This window comes from Lonchura striata, chromosome 1, assembly GCF_046129695.1.
Source record: "Lonchura striata isolate bLonStr1 chromosome 1, bLonStr1.mat, whole genome shotgun sequence".
Taxonomy (NCBI): domain Eukaryota; kingdom Metazoa; phylum Chordata; class Aves; order Passeriformes; family Estrildidae; genus Lonchura; species Lonchura striata.
The window spans coordinates 25,314,265-25,320,059 of NC_134603.1; positions in this window are offsets into that span (position 1 = coordinate 25,314,265).

Here is a 5,795-nt window from a genome sequence, read left to right on the forward strand (position 1 = left end):
CAGTGAATTTTGCTGGTACACGCCCACAGCCAAAGAAATGCCCTGTGATGGAAGACAGAGCCAGCTGAGCACTGATCCTGTTCACTTCCTGCTCTCAGAAGGGTTTCCCCCCACTCCTTCCCATGTCTTCTCTTCACCAGTCTGGTTCACAGGACCTTGCTGTCTGACCCAGTCACCTCCAGATCAGCACATCTGCTCTGGTTGCTGCAACCCGTGTAGCACTGCAATGAAACTTAAGGGTTGAATAGTTAAGGAGTTTATTTCTGCACACCCCTTGCTTTGCAGTCCCTATTTTTTGTCTCCCCCAGCCCACTGCGCCAGGAGGCTTGGTTCGGGAGGGAGAGAAGGAGCCTCGGAAGTGAGGGTGGCTGGAAGGAAAGCCAAGGTGCCAAAGCTCACTAGGTGCCTCTGAACCAGGCTGGGCCATGTTGGGCTGCATGAGAGGACATCTGTGGTTTTTTCCTTGCTGTTTCTGCCCTTGCTTTGTCCTGCAGGTCTGAGCACTGTGGTGCCATTTTTTAATGATAAAAAGGAGATAATAGTGCTTCCACCTCTACAAAAGCAAGTTGAGGCCACCAGAGAAAAGGGCAGTGCAAAAGGTAAGTATTTATTCTAACAGCAGGACACCTATCTTGAGGGTACTTGAAAAAAAGAGTCAAGATAGAGCAGAGGAATGTAAACATGCTGTCTTTGAAGGCTAGGACCATCAAACACCAGCTTCTAGGCATGGGCATGAGCCAAGAGCACACGAAGTGCATGCACAGTTCAGTGAGCACACTGGTGTCCCTGGGCTGCATCAGGCAGACACTAACAGCAACGGAGGAATTAAGCACCGGAGCATGCTGACAGAGTTATGTTTCCTTAGAAATCATTAAACCCAAAGGCAAGTTGTTTTATAAAGGAAACACCCTGTGTAAAGTGCAGGAGATGAGAAATGACAGGGAATTGGCTCCTAACCATACTATGAGCCTGGAAAAAGCAGCAGATGTAGACTTGTGCAATTTTCTAGCATGTAATTTGTTTTTACATTATGTACAACTTGAGGTAAAATGCACTGAGACCCTGTCCCATAGCTCATGTTAGACACGCAGCATGGCTGTGTAAAGATGGTTTCTAGTTCTCTCTCCATCCCACAGAACTGGCTCCTCTCAGGGGCAGTCAGGGTGTGTGAGAACAAAGTGTGCTGAGACCTGGTTTTACCACCAGCCGTGGCTGCTCAGAGCCCAGCAGCTTCTACAAGGCCACAGACAGCCCAGACTCAGGGGCTGGGGAGGGCACACACATTCAGGCTGCACCATAAAGATGTTTTTTTTCCTCCATATTTCTACTGCAATAAGGAAGACATGCTCTGAAGCAGCCTGGGTCTCTCCACTCTCCTCCACTCCCAAGTAGAACACAAGACAAGGAGCCATGCAGCTTCCTGTCCCCCACTCTGTGATGCTGCTATAGCAGCTTTTGTAGAGCACTTGGAAGAAAACTCTGCTTGCATCTTTTCTTCTTTGTATCTTACAAAAACCAAATGGATGCTTTAAGTCTTTTTGTTGTTGTCGGTTTTGTTGTTTTCATTTCTGGATGGGAGAAAACCACAAGAAAGACAGGCATGAAAGTTTCTCTGGAGGCTCCTTTTGTGTGCACGTATGTCCAGCCTTGCACTCGGAGGCAGCACGGTTGCCCTCAGCACAGAATGTCTGCCACCCATGTGAGCTCATGCGCTGTGGTTTGCATAGCTGTGCTCTCAATACCCCTCCCAAAGCAGCCCCTTAGGTCCCACGTCCAAGCTCTTTACATTCGGTGCTTAAACGTTCTCTGAAATTTTTTCACTTTAAATGTTTTTGGGGTTATTTTAAAAACTAATGTAAAAAACATTTCTTGAAGCCTGACGTCAGCTGTGGTTGATGGGCTTTGTTTATTCATGCCAGTTAACAGGCTAAGTGGAGGTCTACTGTACTTTTGCAAGCAATCTTAATCCCTTCAACTGAATAGCAAGAAGAAAAAGATGGGTTGACAGAGGCAGTTAGCAGAGATCATACTTACACATGTTTGTTTTCAGTAATTAGTCACAGTGTTAATAGAAACATCCACTTTAAGCAAAGACGGCTGATTTGCACAAACAGTGGGCCATATGCTCTGGTGGGTGTGGAAGGGGGTTGATAAAGCTAAAAAACTTTTCAGGAATTTTTATATGTGAAAACCTGCTATTATATTTATTCATTTATTTATCCAGTGTAATTATTTTCATGCCAGTTAGGGTTTGCAGTATTTTCCACTTCAAAACATCAGAATAAAAACAGAGGTCTCCATGTTCACCTTGTCTGTCTGTCTCTCTCTTCTCTGCCCCCTGCCTCCTCACACACACACACATACACACACACACACACACACACACACACACACACACACACACACACAGAACAAGGGAATTTCTAAGTGGCTGTCTATTGCTCAGGGCTTACATATGGATAGCATATGAAAATGAACTAGGCTGTAGGTGTTTTAACAATGTAATTTAGATAAGTTGCCTTTTTTACTTTTCCAATGGTGCCAGATGGGTTTTGCTGCCAGAGTATGAAAGCAACTCTTGCCTTTTACAAAGATTTATTGTTTTTTGGTGATATGACAGACTAATACTAGTTCCAAAGGGGTAGATATGCTGAGTTGTTAACATTCCCCTTTGATTCCAGTGTATTCTGTTCCTGTCAAGTATAATGGGGAAACTTCCTATATGTTATGAAATGCTGCGTGTCTCTCCAGTTTTGGATTTGGTTTTGATTTTTTTTCCTAAATAATAAAGCTAATTGTTTTAACTTCAAACAGAAGCCTTTTTTTCTTAGACAAAATCATAGCTTCTCTTTCATAAGGAGCTCATGATCACTATAGGTTTTCAAAAGAGGAAACTGTTTGAGTTTTTGTTTTTGCTTTTGCTCACTGTTGTGTTTTTAAGCATGTTTATGATTTACTCAGCATGATGCTTTTGACTTTGCTTGTGTGAAACATCAGATATTTTGCAATTCATCCTCTTGCAGTAGGCTCAGAACAGAATCACAAGCCCCAGCTCTGGGATGCATCCTGACTACCTGTGGGGAGGTGCCAACAGAGACAAGCATTTTCCTCTGTGTGTCCTCTGAGGCTGGTTTTCTGCCAGCCATTCCCAGTGGGGCCCGGGCACTTTGAGAGGGTTTGTTCATTTCTAAATCACAACAGCCAAGTTGCAAGGCAATTCACCACTGAATCTACTGCCTGATGCAAAATATGATTCTCAATTTTATTTACATCAATACTTTACAGTTGAGGAACAAGTGCATATGCATTTGAAAATCTACAAGTGTGACAGAAATGAATTCACCACTTGTATAACAAAAAAACCCAAGCCCACACCATCTAGGCACACACACAAAGACTATGACAGAAACAATTCTGGCATGTTGCACTCCCATGGCTTCTGGGTGGCTTTCAGACTGCCTTTCAGTGGCCTCTTTGGTCATCCATGTCCTTGCACCATGGTTTGTCCCACAAGCTGTATAATGTCTCTGTGTCAAGCAGGCTGCTCTTCACACAGAGGCCAGGTCCATAGCAAGGAAGTAAGGAGGGCAACCACTGGCAATGCCCACATATTTCAGCGTGAGGCAGGGAAAAACTAATGGGAAAACATGGTTGTAATGCTGTAGAACAAAGAGAATAATCTGCTCTAATAATATGTCCATGAGCAAAGGCAAAGAAAACAATGAGCTGAAGTTGTAGTAATGCTTTAAGTTGCATACTGGGAAAAACTTTTTTCCTGAAAAGGGTGTTGAAGCCTCAGTAAGGACTACATGGGAGAGTTTGAAATCCCAGTGGCAAGAGAGTTATTGTGGTCAGGCTATACAAATGTCTGCCTGACTGACTGGGTATGGAGTCTGCCTTGGGACTGGGATAGGCTGGGTAGCTCCCAAAGTCCTGAGGGGAACCTGTTTCCCTGATTACTGCAGCAAACTGTCAACATTATCCTGCATTGCCCTTCTCATTTGCTCCACACAGGCATTGCCATTTTCAAAAGTGTCAGCAGGATAGACTTTAGCTTGTAACCATGACAGAATAGAGACCTTTTGCTGACTCCTTATCTTCAGCTGCTTCCACAGTGGTGTCGCCGCAGCTGGCTGCTGTTGGCCTGGGTTTGTGTGGCATTTGTACATCCCTTCATTTCTCTCACAAAGCATCACAGCTGGGGGCTTTGGCTGGGCACCACTGGTGGGTGAAGGTGGGGCTATGGAGGGGCCAGCTTGGCTCTGACAGAGCTGCTGCTTTGCAGGAAGGCAGCAGCCAGCAGCCCTTGTGGTTCGAGTACGTCTTTGCCTTTACCAGCTCCCCTCAGGAGGGGTTTGGCTCTTGGCAGCTGGGGTCCCAAAGAGGCCGTGTGCTGTGAGCAGAGGTGAGGGCCCCAGCAGGGTGGCAGCCTCCAGTCGGAAATGCTGGAGTCAAAGCCGGGCTGCTTTTGGCTCCCCTCCCAAACCAGGGTAATGGCTTACCAGCAGCTTGACTTTGAGTCACTGTGGTAATTCATGTTTAAAATCATCATTCTTGGCACATGCGACAAAGATTAAAAGAAAACAGGAAAAATTCCTCTCCGAATGACAGATTTACATACCAGGAGGAAAAAATCCCACATAAAAATCTGATTTGAAGAACACAATTATAATATTTTACCCTCATTTCACTAACCATTTTATTGACTGAAAATGGAGCTACCTCAGGACTACAGATCTAAAGTGCTAACAAATTAAAACCATCCCCAAAGGAGAGAGACCACTAATCTGAAGCACGCCTCCCTAAAGAATTTCCAAAGATCTATAAATGCCATATGCTGAATAGACAGTATTTCTTTTAAGGTACAAGTAATTTTTTTCTCCTGAATAACTGACCAAACGCAGTTAAAAAGGGAAGGAAAGAAGACAAAGGACACCACATAAGAAAAATAAAAGTGCTATACCAGCACGAAATACCAGCCAACATGCATATGGGAACACTTATTTGATCATCTAAATATGCTTATTTTATACAGTGGATATCCAAAAGTGATTGCATTTGCACTGATTCACTTAATGTAAGAAATAAAGTTGGCCCAATATCCATATTCCATAAACAGAGGTAATAAATTAAAGAAGCTGAGGATCTTGCTGCCAAGGCACATTTAAAATATGAGCCAGAAAGAGAGCACAGCTAAGGAGAATTGAAGAAAAACAGAGAGAAAGAAAAAGCTGTTGTTTTGTAACAATAATTACTCTTTGAAATGCAGGAAATGGACATTAAGTGAAGACTCTTGCATGACTTTGGAGGCCTCAACAGTGTTTCTCCTGACAGGTCCAGAGAGTGATGGTGCCTCTCTCCTGATGGAACACCTGTCCCCTAACTCCTGCTCAGGTGTCCCAGGCTCAGGAGATGAAGTTCTACACTGCTGTGGCACATCTGCCAGGTTCTCACTCGTGCTGGGTGTATTTCCCATAATATCTTAAAATTACACTCTGCACTGTAATGAAACATATGCACTCATGTTATGAAATACATAAATATAAACTGACAACACATAGGAGCTTTAATATAAGACAGAGAATATCTAGGATGTTCTCAGTTGCTCATTTCTCACCTTCATTCTGTGAGCAACCAGTGAGTCCCAGGGAACATCCAGGAAAAGAATCACAGATTCTTTGAGGAGAATTCCCCTCTACATGAACTAGACTTGTGATAATTTCATATGATGTTAGATCTCTGGTAAAGTCCTCCTGAGATGACTCAGCTGCCCAGAAAACAGAGATGTGAAAAAA